Source organism: Cynoglossus semilaevis, chromosome 10 (genome assembly GCF_000523025.1).
Source record: "Cynoglossus semilaevis isolate Cse_v1.0 chromosome 10, Cse_v1.0, whole genome shotgun sequence".
Taxonomy (NCBI): Eukaryota; Metazoa; Chordata; class Actinopteri; order Pleuronectiformes; family Cynoglossidae; genus Cynoglossus; species Cynoglossus semilaevis.
The window spans coordinates 13,511,360-13,528,726 of NC_024316.1; the positions used below are offsets into that span (position 1 = coordinate 13,511,360).

Sequence of the window (17,367 nt, forward strand, 5' to 3'; positions counted from 1 at the left end):
GGAGGGGGCACGAGGAGGGGAAGGGGGAAAATGAGAGTGAGAAAAAGAGAGAGCTCTTGTTCCAGCAGTTTTGAAGAGCTTCCAGACTTCTACAGTGATTCCAGGCTATGCCATATGATTTAAATCACCAGAACTCCACTATAAAGAGCTCCTCTGTTCCTGCTGCCAGCCTCGCACAGCAGCCTGCCTCTCTGCCGCTTTCCCCCAGGAGCAGAGGCCCAGACACGGGGTCCAGAGCATGGAGGGGGTTGGGGGGTGGGCTTGGAGTCGACGGGGGTGGGAGAAAGGGGGGGGGTGAGATCCACTGATTGCTAACTGCTGCTGTCACTTCTAACTATCTTCTCCTGAGGTCAGGCTCCCATCCCACAGAGTCATTTTGGCTGCGGCCTCCTGCGGCCCGCTCGTCGCTGCTCCGCTCCACACAGTAGGCAGAGACGAGTCAGAGTCATGTGCGGACAAGGCTGCAGTCATGTTGTTCCGTGTTGACGGTTAATAAAAGAGCAGGAAAAATCCCAGTAAAGCCTCCCATTTTCTTCTTCTCCTCTATGTTTTCCTTGTGCCTTTTCACTCTTCCCCAGTACAACTTCTGGAGTGGGTGGTGTGTGTGTGTGTGTGTGTGTGTGATCAGCGTGCTTTTTATGTGGCTTTGAAAAAGAGCAGAGCCAAGGAATTTGGAACTGCTGTGGCTTGTGAAGAAAAAAAAAACTGGGAAAAAAATCTTGGTAATGAATTTGGTATAAACAAAGAGAAGAGGAGGAGGGGGGAGTACAGTGAGGAGGGTGGGGGGTCTGAATTAGTGAACTGGTAAATTGAGCAAAATAATAATAATAAAAAATTTAAAAAAAAAACTCCAGCGGTACAATGACAGAATCTGGGCACTGGGGGGCACTAAGAGATGGCGCCGTGCCCGGGAAAAAAAAGGATGAGAGTGTTCCAAGATGCACACATATGCAGCGCACAGTCGCCAGGCATACACACGCAATCACAAGCTGGAAGAAAAAAAAAAAAAAAAAACAGCACACATGTGGGGGAGCACCCAATCACACCCACACACACACACACCTCACCCCTTTGCCTTTTCCAGGACTCTGGCTCCCTCCCTGACTCTCTTTCTGGCTCTTTCTCTTTCAACAGAGCCAGTTAATTACAGCCTACTGCTGCAGGCAGCTTCAAACCACCACTAATTTAGAGTTCCATTACAGTAAACTGTTCCACATGTGCATCCAGGGCCCAGGCAGGCTCGGGTGGCCACGTTTCAGGAAGGAGCAGCCGCCAACAGGCACCCACCCCCATCCTGCCAACGCAGCCATACTGCCATCTTTCTTTTCCCTCCGCTCTCCTTCTTTCACTCCCCGTTTCTCGGGTTTTCGTTCTTCTTGCCGTCATTCCACCGTTTCGACTCATCTGCGCCTCTTTTAATCCAGCTGTTGGAGAACTTTCCCATCATCCCCTACTCCGTAATCTTATAACCCAAAGCTCTAAATCCCATTCCCTTCCATTGCCTGCCACTCGCACGACTCACCTTCGGCTGCAAATACAACCACGACCCTGTGTAGTAACTCCAGCGTGCAGCTAACACACACACACACACACAGACATACAAAAAAGAAAAAAAAAGGAAAAACAGCAGTGCTGCGCTCACAGTGGGCCTAATGGGAGAAGAAGTACAGATTGGAAAAACAAAACTGCCAGCAAAAGCGCAGTCTCATAACTTGTGTGAGTGTATGCATGTGTGTTATGAGTATGTAGTTGGCCAGCGATCCGCCTGTTTGGGTATCTGCCGCATGAACTCAAACCAGGCCCCATAAAGGCAGCTCAATCTGTCTGCAAGTGCTGGGAGGGAAAAAATGAAGATGTGTGAGCAGAGACAGAAATCACAGCAGAGAGTAAAGACTGTGGAAGTGATTTTTTTTTTCAGGCCTACAGGAGGGAACAACAGTGTGTGAGCTCCAAACAATGACTCTTAACTGCACACAGAAGCAACGTTAATGGGCTCTTAACTGAAGATTACTGTAGAGTATACACAAAGATGAAAAAAAATCAAGTACTCCTCTCAGCCATTCTGGTTATAAAATATATGCAAAGCCATTGGTGCTGCCCCCTGTCTGTATTTCCTGTTTTTCCTGTTATTTTACTAGGTTGGTAAAAAAAAAAGACTCTCTAGGTGGCAGTAGTGCAACATTAATTAATGCAAAGAGAAGAATAAGAGATCAGCCAAGTCTTAGTACATAGTTGTATAAAGCAGTGTTTTTTCAAACCTTTTTTTTTCTGGGGACCCATTTTTTAAAAGTCACAAACCATCAAGACCCAAGTCAATAGACATTATCATAAACTCCTGGGAAACATGATCTGAAACCAACGAAACAAAAGAAAAACACGACCCAGTCTTTGGGAAACAATAGTATAAAGTACTTAATTTCAAAGACTATCATCATTAAATTGTCTTTTTTAAATATACATTAAACCTTCCTCACAACATAATTAGCGGCGTACCAATCAGCAGGCGCTAGGATCCAGTGAAACCAATGTCACCTCTGTTTGTCCTGTTATTAACAGCTGGCCTAGATATTTTTTTTTGTCTACATTTACAGCACCCCCTGTAGGGGAGGGGAGGAAGGAGGACCTACATGCAGTCTAAAAATATTATTTTAATTAAATAATAACACCTCATAAGACACGAGGAGAGAAAAATCTAACAAGGACACTGGAAGAGTCACATCTCCCTAAAATAAACCTTTCTGTCCCCAAACACCGACAATAAATGAATACAGCAGTTGGCGCCAGAGTGTTTTTTAATGAGTCACATTTAGTGCTGCACATTTTTCTACACAGCCATTCATTTATGTTGCATGTTGGGTCCTGTGGTGGGCTCCCTTGGCCAGTCCGTCTGGGGCTATAAGAGGATAAGGGGAATTCAGAGTGACCTCATCCTCTGTTAGCCAGGGCCAAATGGGCATGGAGGGCCTCCCTACTTCCCCTGAGCCTGGGGGGGGCACAAAGAGGCAGCGAGTGGCCAGGCAGGCACCGGGGCCAGCCGTGGGAGGGTTCATAACTGCTGGGACTGGGACTTTCCATCATTGGCTCGGAGGTGCACTGTGGCAGCTCAAATTGACTTTGGTTGTTTCTGTAAACAGTGTGTGTCAGAGCTCACACATTCGTTTGTCATGTCGGCGCAGACTCATCGGTTACACTCCGGATAAGCCATTCATTTTTATCAGGACAAGACATTGTGTAGCGGGCGAAATGCTAATCAATCAAGTCAGCGGCTTTGGAAGGCAGCTCCGCAAGACGAGGCACGCACCGTGACTGTGATTTTATTCGTCTGCTCAAGAGGTTAGATTTCAGCGAAGGAAGAAGATGGAAAAAGACAGAATTGAGCAAGATTTAAAAAACGAGAGAAAGAGAAAGAATGGTTCCCACAGATTGAATGTCAGTCAAACAAAGGGCATCAAATCCTCTGTGAGAGCAACAGCAATTGTTCCTTAAACGTTATGACGAAACTCAGCCCCTCTGGCACTGAGTACTGCAGTCAAAAACAACAAATAAATCAAGACATCCTAACATCAAGCTCTGCACCACACACATACGGCAGTGACAGTTGTTTTTTTTCTTTTTTTCGGTCAGCACCAGAAGAAGAAACCACAGGTGATTACTCTGCAAATATGAGCAGCAGTCTAACTGTCCTGGTCGGTTTACAGGGGAATCTTTTTTTTTTTTTAATTCCTGTCAGAGAAACAACACAGACGACTTTACTGTAACTGAATGTGACGTCACATCGAGTTCTTTGCACAAAATTGCATGTTTGTCTTTGTGGATATTTGCTGTGCAGGTTAAATTTACACTGACTTCTCGTACAGTGAATCTGTGTTTCAGCTCTCTGAGAATGGGTACATCCATGTTTTTTTTTTTCTTCTTCCCTCGAATTGAAACGCTATACAAGTGTCAGATGTCTTCTGTGAGGTAAAATAAAAATATGTGTCAATCATCCCGGGCAGAGCTGCAAGTCAAAACCTCGACAAATTCACAGCCTGCAGATAAATGAAGTAAACCATGAATCTGGGCAGAGAAATGTTGGCGGCGTGTCTCCCTTTTCTCCCCCTCTGACCTGCTCGCTCCTGTCTCTCCTCTGTGCATGTCTGTTAGGCACCGTCTTCCAATTGTCAACAAATGATTTATGTCCAAGGAAATGAAAGAAACAAGGCAGGGTTGGTGGATGAAGTCACGGTACCACAGCAGTCAAACAATGATTTTACAGTCCATGTGTCTGGACCGGAGTCGAGAGACTGGCTTTTCCAACCGCTCGGAGCCAAATGAACATGAAGTGTCATCACAGCTGACACATTAGCCACCAGGAATGGTTAGTGGAGTCGAAAAGGCTCTGAAGAAATATTTAAATGTTTTACATTGAAACAGGATCAGAGCGACGTTATCTGATCCCACTGCTGGCATCACCACTATTTTGACTGCGAAAACAATATCCTCAGTGCTACTATCTGACGTGGAGATGACAGCTTCCAGTCTTTCAACAAATGGCTGGCTAATGGCTCTGAGGGAGACAGCTAGTGACAGACAGTCCGGTGTCTCTCCAAACAGATCTGCATACCACCGCCTCAGACGAGTTTGACATCTTTCAGCTCTTGGCATCGCACAAACACACATTTGCTCACAGCAACACCACAAAGTAGCACGTCTGTGTAATCATTTGTCACTGAAGATGTATTGTTTATTTTCAAGGAGTGCCAAGACGATTTTTAATCGTTGGACTGCTGGTTGTTTTTTCTTTAAATTTAGTCTTTTTTTGTTGTTGTTTTTCTTAAAAGTACTGCTACACATGACACTGTGTTGACTTGCAGCAGTGGAGAGAAGAATGGAAAGAGGGAGATCTCTCAGTGAGACATAAAACACTTTGTGACATGATGAAGTCATCCTGACAGCCTGCTGTTTACATGATGTGGTAGGGATTTTTTGGAGTGCTCCAGCAGCAGATCCAGCAGCAAAAAAGGAAAACACACCACAACAGGAAAAGACAAAGACAGGACAGAAAAAAAAAAAAAAGCAGTGAAAAGTTTTAGATCCACTGCATGGAATAACAAGTGAAAATGAATGTGTTGTGGATTCGGAAAGACAACTGTGAAGGTGTTGTTCTCCTCAACTCGGAGTCGGGGAAAAAAAAAGAAAAAGAAAATCCTTCCGTACAGAAACACATAATGGATGGGTTTCAGCACAAATCTCCACACATAGCCCCAGGAAAGCAATGCTCAGACAGAAACGAGGCTCAGTCACACAGACACGCAACACATATACAACAGTACGACATGCAAATAAAAAAAATAAAAAAAAGCCACATTCACACAGCTTAGTGCAGAAAGAGGTTTTTAATGAGGGCTCTGAGGCAGACTGGAAATGTAAATCCTCACAATCAGAGCGGCACACCTGCAAAAATAGACACAGGAAACTGTGTTTCACACAGTTTCCTGGTTAATTACAGCGTGCTGCCGCGGAGCCCCTCGATTCCCCTAAAACCACCTGTCTAACTCCTCCCTTCCACTTGGTCTTAATTGCAATAGAAAATTCCAGAAAGAGACAGGTATCAACAACTCCCAGATTTACCGCTCAGTCATGTCACAGACGTGAGGGTTTTGCAATAGCGAAGCGCTGCTGTCACAGGTCAGCAGGGGTAAATATGAATGTGTGTCAACCCGTCGAAAAGATTTTAACACTTTAAAAAAACTAGTTTTGTGGAAGATTAAAACAAAACAAAACACAAAAATGCTGGAGTGGGTTTTGAAGCGTGTGATCCAAAGCAGACACTGAAGTCATTTACTGAACGAGTGAGAAGCGAGCATCAATCACTGGGTTTTAATGAAAGAAAGATCGACCACCGCGTCACGCAATTGTTTTGGAGGACATGTTTTTTTTTTACCAGTGTGCTGACACCAGAGCGTGTGAACCCAGATTGGTCCGTGTCAGACGAGTAAACATTTACATCAACAACAACACAGAGGGAAAAAGAAAAAACATGGATGACGTTGGTCCGACCCTTGAAGCTGAAGTCGTGAGTAATGAGACGCGAACATCTGGAGCTTATAATGAAAAATAATTGATTCCAAACAATCAAACTGAACAGAACGGCAGAAAACTATTCTCTCCTCACACACAACAAAAACCCCAACTAGGGTGGTGCAGAGAACAGCTTTAACTTTTCCACTCCGGACTGAAAATGATGCAGCAGGAACGAGCACAGGAACGCTTTGTGACCGTTTCACTTCAGTGACTGACTTCAAACTGTCCTTAACTTTTATATCAGGTCCATGAGGAGAAGCAGGCGGTGGACGGCAGGTGCAGAGCCCAGGCTGTCCAGCTGCAGGGGCTGTGACGCTGATGAAGCCAAGCAGAGAGGAGAGGCTACGCGCGCTGACATTCTGCTGCTCTGATCTCCGTCCGATAGCCAAATCACGAAAGTGCTCGTCGGAATGTGGCGCGCATGGCCGTTAACAAGTGGAACCTGTTAACCAGGCACACTCTGCGTGCCATCATCGATAAATAATGCTGGCTGCCGTTCGGCTAGCTGCGAGAACACAATGAATAAACGTCCGTGTAAACTAAGAGCAGATCAGAGGACACACCTCGCTCCACAGGAACTAGTCTGTGCTCTTTAAAATGGAAAAAAGAAACAATGCTGCTTTATTCCTGTGTGTGTAAGCTGTTTGTTAAAAAGAAAAAACACACACACTCACTCACACACACTCAGGTCAGGGATTGGCGACTCCTCTGGTGAATACGCGTTCATAACACATCAAACACACACAGTCTCAGGCACATATGCTAATAATAAAGAGCTCCACAGGCACTGGGTAACACTTGGAGCCCTCATTAATAGGCACATATGTGCACATGTAGACCGGTTTGTTTGATATGTGGTCCAGTGTGTTTTTTTTGGGGGGGCAGGATTGTCATAAATAAACAACACATGCAAACAAACACTCCGTTTGGGCTGTTCACAAACTTTAACCAGCCCTGGAGCTCCTCAACTCAAGAGTCTGTCTTTAATTAAAACCGTTGACCTCTAAACTAAAACACAGTCTCTCTCTTTTTTTAGGTGTCCCCCCTGAACCCTCCCCCCGTCCTCTCTCTTCTCCTCTCTCTTTCTCCCTATCAACATTGATTGAAGAGGCTGAAGAGAGATAAACAACGGCTAAAGTTCCAGGTTCCAAACTCGTGAGGTACAAATGACTCACCGGCTCTTGTGTTGCTGAGACACAGATGGACGGACGGACAGATGGACAGACGGACGGACGGACAGATCTGCTCTTGAATGGACGGATTAGTGCGGCGTAGCCAAGAAGAAGAGGGAGAAAAAGATGTGTGTAGTTTCATCAAAGTCCTTCTGACAGCAACGACAGCACAGCAATGAGGGACACTCTCTCCCTCCCTCCTTCTCTCTCTCTCTCTCTCTCTCACACACACACACACACACACACACTTACACTCCTCCTTCTACCCTCTCCGCTCTCTTAAAATCACTCCTTCACTCCCTAAGGACAGGTACACACTCACTCTCTCACTTACTCAGAAATAATTATACTCTCCGATTCATAAAGCCGTCCGTTGTCACGTGACCCAACACTTCAAATATACAGCACATTTTTTCACATGCCACAAAATGCCTGCAGGGAAGAAAAAGGCCCAGAGAGCTTAGGTTTCTGTTTTTAATTCTCTCTCTCCCCCCTCTCTCTTTCTCTCTCTCTCTCGTTGCTCTGCCGTCTTTGTCTCATGAGTAAATTCTTTTTTTTTCCCCTTCAGTTTCACTGCTAGAGTTTACTCACAAACTGTGAGGTGTTCAAATCCAGAATCACGGCAAACGCATCTGCTCTTGATTTATGTTTGATCAATAAGCTAACGCTCTAATAGGACATGACGTCTGGCCCGAAACTGACGGTTTCATGTTTGAATATCGCAGAGAAGAACTCTGCGATTTGGAAAGAATGTATTTTTGTCTTCCGAGAACATCTAAGTGATTTCGCCTTGTCTATTAAACCTGCTGTGATTAACGTCAGCGGGGGTGTCCAGCGTTTTATAGGCAGGCTCAGATTAACCCATGTAAACATGCCGGAGAGCCAATTGGTTTTTCTGTGATACAGAGGAGTGTAAGTGAGCAGCAAACACACACACACACACACACACCGCATCAAGACACATTTATTTACATGGTAACAAACGCCCTCGTTATAGTTATTAATGTCATTAAATCATTGCCATGTCAGGTTGGGATGGATTTCTGCAGGACATTTTTTTTAGCTTTTCTAATGTGTTATATGTATATTTATAATCACATAACAAATCACGAGAGCATAAATAACTCAATTAATTATTATGATATAATTTAGTCAAAAATGTCTGATCGATAGGTCAGAGCATAAATAACTCAATTAATTATTACGATATAATTTAGTCAAAAGATGTCTGATCGATAGGAAAAGAGGTAGAGTTTACAAAATAAACTAGAAATTACTGCTGAAATAATGGCAGACTTAGCAAAACAGTGGAAAAAATAGCATTATAATCACACATTTTTGATAAAAATGTAAAGAATGGCTTAAAGTAACACGACAAAGATAAATCTTTCAAAAAAATAAAAAAAGCTAAATAGAAATGTAGACAGTTAAGAGGGCATTCATTTCAGAACCTGACTCCAAAAACACCTAAAGATCGGTGAAATACCTTCGCATTTCACAGAACAAAAAACAAAAGAAAGGTCAAGGCATAAAGGCCAAAAGTGGGCAAAACAAGAAATACAAAACAAAAAAAGAAATAAAAAAAAAAAAAAGAAAAAAAAGTTGCCTAATGTTTGTCGGAAATTTGCTAATACTTCGTCAAAATCATTGCTTGCGTTTTAAATGTGGTAACATGTAACATATTGCAAAACTTATCCAGCATGTCACCGATCAAACAAATTTATTCAAGTGCTACCACTGGCCCACAAGCCATATTTTGGTTGGACTAAAACATAAAGAAGTCTAGTCGCTGTGTTTTTGTTTGGCTCTGGGTTTTATTGCTTTCCATGTTTCTGTGAGAATCTTATCACCACAGTGATAATACTGTAAGTACTGCAGTACTGCAGTACTTACAGTAGTGCTGACAAAGTTATCTGATCCGACTGATTACTGGAGACAGAACGATCACCGATGCTTCTAAATCTAACTCCAGTGTTGGATTTAAAGGAATTCGACATACATTAAAAAAAAAACCCCACTCTGAATCAAATGAAAACCAGAATCCCCGGTCACTGCTCGCTTTTCTGGGGATATGAAACACATGTCAACATCCTGCTCAGTCTGATGCAGTGGGGAGATTTTCTCTGCTAACATTCTAAAATGAAAAACTAAAAAAACTAAAATGAAATGAAACTGCTCGTGGCACTTCAGCCGTAGAGATGGCAGAGTTAGTGCAGCAGCTGTGGGTGTGCCCCTGTACGTGCCCCTCACTCCATATGAGATCATATGTTTCAGATGTGTGTTTATGTGTTTGTGGTTCTGGGTGTGTGCCCTGTTTTTCTCAATGTAATGTTTCTCAAGTTGTTTTGGTTATGAGCAGAAAGTCAAACCTCAGAGCTGGGAGGAGGCGGCACACCTTAACTGGCACCTCAACAGGCACTTTTTTAACTTCTACTGCACAACACGAAGGATGGGGGGGCGAGGATGGGGGCTCCGACAGATGTCCACACAAATACGTGCATTCTTCTTCCCCCGTCGGTAAAGGCAAATCTTCTTCTTTTTTTCTTTTTTTTCAAATAACCAACACACACACACGCTCTACTTTTCTGAAACTTCATCTGAAACAATGCCCTTCAGGCACATTGGTCATGCTCCACTGCACTCTCATAAATCTTACAGTCCAAAAGCAAGGATTTCCATCAATGCAGCACGTGGGACTCTTCTTCCCACTTACATGTACGTCTAAGACGGGCCATAACTGCCGCTTGTATTTTCTGTAAACCCCAGTAATTGCTCTGATACAGACTCAGATCTGGGGCTCAAACACACTGACCCCCAAGTCTTCCCTGGATCAAGACAAGCTCACATGGTTTAAAAAAAAACGAATGTGTTTTCAATCTTCAGATGCACATATGGCTGACAGTAGCTTTCTGAAATCTACTTTCATACAATTTCTGATGAGTGGCTGCCAGAACATAATCAGGTCGACTGAATGGGTCAGCAGCGAGGGGCACTTTTGCCTTTTTTGTCGAAACCTTATATCCAGGAAGGCCAGATCTGAGCCTTGCTCCAAAAAGCCCTCGGACCGATTCTTATCTTGTTTACATTTGATTTACGTGTTGCTTATGAGGCCACTAGGGCTAATGAGAAAACCCTCAAGTGTTTACGTAGCAGTAGTAAATCAACAATTGTGTAATACGGAGCAGGAGCGATGAACGTGGCCAACGGTATACGAAGAGAACTAGGACGCTGAAGTGTGAATTTAAGGTTAGTGTGATGCAATTAGGTCTGACTGAAAGCATGAGTTTGTCTGGGATTATGCAGTCAAGTGCACGGGGTTAGTGGTGTGTACGTCAGTGCGCAGGGCGTGCTGCGCTCCTTATTAAATTATGACAGTGAGTGCGAGCAGGGGGTTTGTTTAGGCTTGGCGTACGCTCATGCACATTCATCGTCCTGCGTACTGCATGTGTGCTCTGGTGCGCGTGCGCGGACGAGCGTGTGGGTGTGTGTGTGTGTGTAGGCAGTAGCAGCAAGAAGGTCAGGGGTTACTAGTGTTTGTGTTTCAGTGTCAGTGAAGTGTGCTCCAGGCTGAGATTTATGATCATTGTGTCTGTGAGGCTGTAGAGTGGGGGATAATGAAGACAGATCAGGGTGCTATCTCTCTCTCTGGGCACCACTGGAAACATGGCCCTTGGCCCCCGTCGTTCTCGTATCATTAACTTCAGCCTGTGACATCACAACACGCTGCCCTGACATCAATCCTGACACAGCGCGCACTGACAAAAAGTCAAATACAGCGAGGCCATTCCTCAGAGGAAGTGGCCCGGCAGATTGTACAGCCTCTCTGGGTGTGTTTATGAAGATATGAAATATGCATGGACACATCATACTCATTCGTGTGTTTCCACTTTGGTTGCAGACGTATTTGCATTCACACAGCAGAATGAAGCAGAAGCCCCGGGGTTCCTGGCAGGAGTGAGAGGAAGAGAGGCAGGAAGGAGGGGAGGGGTGGGGGGGGGGGGAGGGGGGGGGGGGGGGGGGGGGAGTACAAGGGTAGATGGTATATAAGACATCCAGTCAAACTCTAATGCAGTGGTTCTCAAACTATGGTTCGCGTAGCACTGATTGTTCTTGGGCTCCCTCTAGTGGTACGCCGGGGTGCCTGATCACATTAGGATCAGTTTAGTCATAATCAGTGTGTGTGGTTACAGAATTTAATTTAAGACCAAGTGCACTGCTACTTCATTGGACCATGTGGCTGGTGAATTGGATTATTAGGGATTATTTATTTTCCTTACCTGCTGTGATTGGCTGAACACAGCAGGTCTGGTCTGGCTGTATGTTATTGTTGGTCATACTGATAGTACTACTGTGTAAATAGCTCAGGAATTTGAAGTATAATTTTTAAGGTTCTTTAAAAATGGCATTTTGCTTGCAGTTCCGCTGATTGCAAGCAGGGGTTTTCGATAGGAATGACCGACAATATCGGCCGACCATTGTATTTCTGATGGTGACTGTGTAATAAATTTCATATTTAAAGAGACATTCGAACTACAGACACACATTCAGAAACCTTCTGGAAAACAAAACACTGAAAGCACCTCCATATTTTTAGAAGCAAAGGTAAGTCGACTGTAGCTACTGGCTCAGGACCAGAGCCCAGCACGCGAAGGGTTGGTTCTGTTAACATTTGTAATTAAAGGATTAATCTAACACCTTTAATGTCCTTAATATTTGTACACGCTGTGTCCTGTAATTGTTGTAAAAAAAAAAACTCCATGTCAACTGAGTATGTTGTTCGACCAAATTTTTTCTCCCTGAAAATAATTACTGTGTCCACATCAGTAATTATAAAAGTCAGTAGGAAACCAGACTTGACAGGTTTCAGACCTGTCATTCCTGAAGAATGTCTGAGTTTCTCACAGGTAATAATATACAATATCTTACTGTAATGTTTGAGGTAAGTTTTAATCATTATTATGTAATTTAATACAAAGGTTTCACAGTAAGCAGGACACCTCTGACTGTGTATTGTGTTGACACTTTCTTAGGAAAACTTCACAGAGTACTTCCTGTCACTGCGGTGACAAATCACATACTTGTAAACCTCATTTTTCTTCCTTCTGTAACCCTAAAGGGAACCAGTACAACACAGTACAAAAGCAGCATTTTCTTTTTTAAATCATTTCTACTTCTTTCACTATTGTTTAAACTCTTGTTTACTACAACTGGACTTTGAGTACAGAGAACACAGCCCTGAAAGTCCACTTTTAGAGACTAACTCAATATTACGGTTCTCCAATGTCACATTACAGCACTGAGCGAAGAGATGAGGGAGTTCGAAGGTGAGACGCCATTGGTCCAGAGAATCAGAGGCTTGATGAGAGAGAGAGAGAGGGGGAGGAAAGTGGAGGTTGAGATGGAGGAATAGATGGGGGGGTGAGATGTGGTGCCTGTGGCGGCAGCTTTTAATCAGTAACAAGATGCCTGTAATGAGATCACTATTTCCCCTCACTTTCAGATTGATGTCATGTGCCGTTTGGTGCCGCACTGAGACAGGCAATGGGACGCAGGGCGAACTCAAACACCCCGCTAACTCCACAGTCATTTTGCACACAAGCAGGAGCACATTCCTAAATACACACACACACACATACAACACACAAATATACACTTGCCTGCACTTTCCTGGTCACAGACTTTAAACACACACCCTGCAAAATGAAGGAGGTCATTCATACCCATCTGGCAACGTGCGCTAATTTGGAGTCCTGCCGCCTTGAAATAAAAACATACACAGAGGAATACTACAGTACACACAGGAAAATGAGTTACACATAGCAAAAGAGAGACGTATGTATTGGGGACTGGAGGGCACACGTGACGACTCGGAGAAAAACATATGAAAGACAGACACAGAGCCAAGAACTCTTTTAGCATAGTTGACATTAAGAGAAAACGTGTGTTTTTGTGTGTGTGTGTAAATGTATAGTATAAAAGGTTTCTTGCATATAATGGGTTTCGACCCGAGGTCGTGGCCGCAGCTACCAGCTTGTGTTAAAAGCGCACAAACTTCCTGACTGTTCCCTAAAAATGTGCGTCCAATGGAAGGTGAACGGTTCTCCTGTCCATACTTTCCTCAAAAATCAGCCATGATGTCACCATGAACCCATCTTGAACCCACCTCTGTCAGAAAGCATTACTCCCTCCCTCCCCCCCTCCCTCTGCTTTATTTTCTCCTCCACCTCTCCCTCCTTCACGCTCCGTCCCTGCCTCTCAAGTTTTTTTTTTCCTCCAGTTCTTTTTCTTCCCTTCTTTCCATATTTCCATATTCTTCAACGTTTCCCCTCTCCCGTCCATGTCTCCTCTCCCTCGCTAACTCACACACACTTATTTGCTGGCAAGCATCGTCTAATTAAATCCCCCGAAAAAGCGCAACTGTTTGCCAGAAATGCCAGGATGTTCTGATTATCATAAACTTTGTTTAAGCTGTGGTTTTACAAAAAGATTGCTCTGAGTGCGTGAGAGGACGCCAAGATATAAAACGCTTAAAAGGGGAAAAAAAAAAAAAAAAAAGAAGGAATAGAGGGAGAATGCAAATGAAAAAGGGGGAGAGAGGAGGAGGGACAAGAGTGGGGAAGAGAAGGGTGGTGGGGGCAGCCAGAAGGCAGCCAGAGAGCCACATATGGAAGTGATTCTGTAATTACTGCAAATCTGTGAGCTCAAAAGGAAAGGTCTTCTTTTCCATGCCTCCTGCCCTGCACATAAAACTGCCCTTGTGAGAAAGCCGGGCACTAAATACTCCACAGGAAACATGAAAAATAACAAGGTTTTCATTTGCTTTTGCTCGCTGGCGTGTTGAGTTGGAGTATAAATATGTATATCATGTACAGTAGGGACATTATGTTCGGTTGGAATGGAAGTAGGAAATTCACTGTTTTAACAAGGCTGCTTTGCCTCTGTGAAATATGTAACGGGGTCATTTTGGACCAGGTCCAGGGCAATCTGATCAAATGTTGTAGCTATCTTTGAGCTACAGTAACTATAAACTACTGTTAAGCTACTGTTTAACTTCTTGTCTTTTGGTTGTTTTTTTTTTTGGGTGGGGGAAGTAACATTTAGTTGTGGGTGAGTTTTGGCCTAATAAAATGACTAATACTGATTATCTTTTTATGTGTGGCTTACTTTTCACATGTTATTATGTTTTGTGTTAACTGCTAATTCTGGCTGTTTTTACGTTTACCTGACTTTAGTGGTTAACCTCTAGCAATTTTACTTGTAACTTTTTATTACTAAATAAACTTTTGGCTACATTTAGACTATTACTTTTTGGGCTAACATTAAGATACCTTTCTAGCTACAAATAATAGAAATTATTGTACTGAATGTGGGATTACTCTGTTGCTCTCCTGATTAGTCAAAGTCTCAGGTGTTTTTTGTTTTGTTTTTGCTACACATAACCCTTTTGACAAGTGTTTAATGTCTCGACACCAACTATAAACTACTGTTAAGCTATGAGCTATTCTAAGCTTTGGCCAACATTCAATTATCCTCTAGCTTTTTTTGCTAACTGACTGACTAGCACCTATTTAAGACAGCTACACTAGACTTGATAGACTAGAATTTTCAGGTAAAGTCTTAATTGTAGCTTTAGCTTTAGCATTTTTACTGACATCTTTCTATTACAAAATATAGCTAAGCTACATTTATAGTACTTTCCATGTAGTAGGATGTTACTAGTTATTTTATATTAACCACATTAGCTGAAACTTGTTCTAGCTATAGTTTTGGACAAGGTTTACTTATCTGTATCTACTGGTTAGCGTGGACTAATTAGGTTAGGAAATAGCACAAACCACTCGTTGTGCCTCAAGTTTCGGTTGCACCGTGCCATATTGTGGTTTAAAGCTCTGGAGTTGTGCAAGTGATTTTCCACTGAACTTGTGCAAAGTGCGATTTTAAGATAGCGTTATATTTATGAGTTCAGGTTTAGTTTTTTTTTTTATTATTATTATTTTAAAATCCTTTTACCTGTGCTCATCGCGAGTTCTATCCTGCCGTCTACCGCTAGAGTTTTTCCCTCTGGGTTCTTAAGTCATTCTGATGAACTCAATGAAGTGTCCTGGAAGTAGATCTAAGACCAACCCTGTGGTTCGGCTTGGAATAAACTTTAGTACCTCATCATCCCCATGTCTACAGCTGGCACTCTTCTCATAAAGCACACATTCAGGCAGGAGTTTGTGCAGGAAGAGTAGTAGTTTGGAAGAGGAGGAGGAGGAGGAGGAGGAGGCGGGAGGTGCAGACAAACAGGCACAGAGACACGGAGAGACAGTGATGAAGTCTGTCTTTAAGCCTGGGGCGAAGCAGGGCTTTACAGGTGTGTGCGTTGGCAGTGACTGCTGTTCTACTCAGTCACCAAACAGTTTGAGCAGCCTGTAATTATCTCATGCCCTGCCATAACGTGTTCTCATGACGACTACACACACACACACACACAACCACTCGCATAGTTGACACACACCCTGATTGAGGCAGCGAGAGCTGCTTTTATTCTTCAGGACACACCCGATTAATCACGACAGGAGATGATTTATGAAAAGTTCACCAGCCTACCTTGTTTCTGCAGCGAATGCCTCCGCTTCAAACGCACAACAAACACATCAACACCACGAACACATCCTCTACCCCGGGAGTTTGAAGTGCTGACAGTGGAGGATGACGAGAAGCAGCGAGATCTCCGCCAACAAAACTTCGTTCGTTCGTTTGTGTGTTTGTTTGGTTGTTTGTTTATTTGTGTCTGTGGAGGAGACGCCGGTGGGTGGTCGGTCCTCGGTGAGCCTCCTTCTCCTCAGCTACAGTCAGTTTGGATCAGCCCTCGGAGGTCATTTCACTCATTTTTCACACTCGCGGCTTACCAATCCGTCACCGTGTCACGGCTACAGCGGCAGCTCAGGGGCGTCGATGAGCAGGCGCCGTGAGAAAACATCTGCGGCACTGTGTCGACCTCTAGTGGTGTATTGAAGCACAGCGGGTGTATGGGGAAAACAATCAGCTTTTTATATGGAAAACTTTTGTTAATTAAATTTTTTTTATTTAATTTTTGAATCAATAAATAAACATACACTTTAAACGAACATATATAAAATCAGTTAATTTACCTCATCCCCAATCTGCATGTTTTTGGACTGACCCTTTGGACTGTCCACACACAGGGAGAACATTCAAAGTTTTTTTTTTCCTTAACTTTTGAAAGGTAAAATAGCTAAATAAAGCCTAGCACAAAAAGCAAAAAACAAAACAAAAAACATCGACTTTCAGTTACAGCATTTAAAGACTGGAGGATGTGTCTTCATACATGTGCGTGGGTCCAGAAAACTCAACTTCTAAAATGACCCATTTATATAGAACATTTTTGTTGAGCAACATTATTTCCTGAGGGAGTGCTGAATTCCTGTGACTAAGTGTTGCCCTGCCCAGAAGAAGTTAATGCACATTGAGCAGTGGTTCCTGCTTTCACTTTCAGTCTATGATTGCAGAAGTTCTCCCTGACCACAAGATTCAACACTCTTATTTATCACATCTGAATCATGCATGCACGAGTCTCTTCACAATATTTAATACTTTAAATAATGACTGCTATATAACCAAGGGCTTGTTGGGTCATGCCAACTATTAAACAGTGCTGAAGAAGTAGCTATCTCTCTAACTTGGTGATGAGCATGGCACCGTCCCCACACACGCTGCCCACTGCTCACGTTGGTGATGGGTTAAAAGCAGAGGCTCAATTTCGTTGTATCCCCGTGGTACAATGACAATGAAGACCTTTTTTAAAAAAGTGAGTTTTAGGTGTCATTACTAAAACTCGCCATTAGAGGGCAGTTTCCCCACACTGTGTTTACATTTAAACTTGGACGTTTTGGTAATATGTGCATTTTGTGTGCAGTTCTTCGGTGTGACCTTTGACGGTGACGTATCCATACGTGACAATGAGTGACATGTCTCGTCACTGTACTGTACAGCCTACAGTAACCACTGAAATCTACCAACTCCAGGAAGTAAAAATCTCGATTTTTGCTTTTTTTTTTCATTTCATGTTCCCACATTAATAAGTTGATCATTTGGATTATTATAACATATAACAGTCTACATGCTG

General features: G+C 43.3%; 1 protein-coding gene across 3 annotated transcripts in view; it reads right to left on the minus strand.

Moving 5' to 3' along the window:
• The window catches only part of rarga (retinoic acid receptor gamma a), a 62,588-nt gene extending 46,430 nt beyond the window's left edge, over positions 1-16,158 (minus strand). The window contains exon 1 of one of the 3 annotated variants that reach the window (XM_008318894.3): positions 15,828-16,158. The gene's annotated coding sequence lies outside the window, so the exon portion shown is untranslated. Of the gene's footprint in view, positions 1-7,238; positions 7,420-15,245; positions 15,395-15,827 lie in introns of those variants that run through there. The other 2 variants (XM_008318895.3, XM_008318893.3) reach the window with 2 other exon arrangements.
• Positions 16,159-17,367: the final 1,209 nt, after the last annotated feature.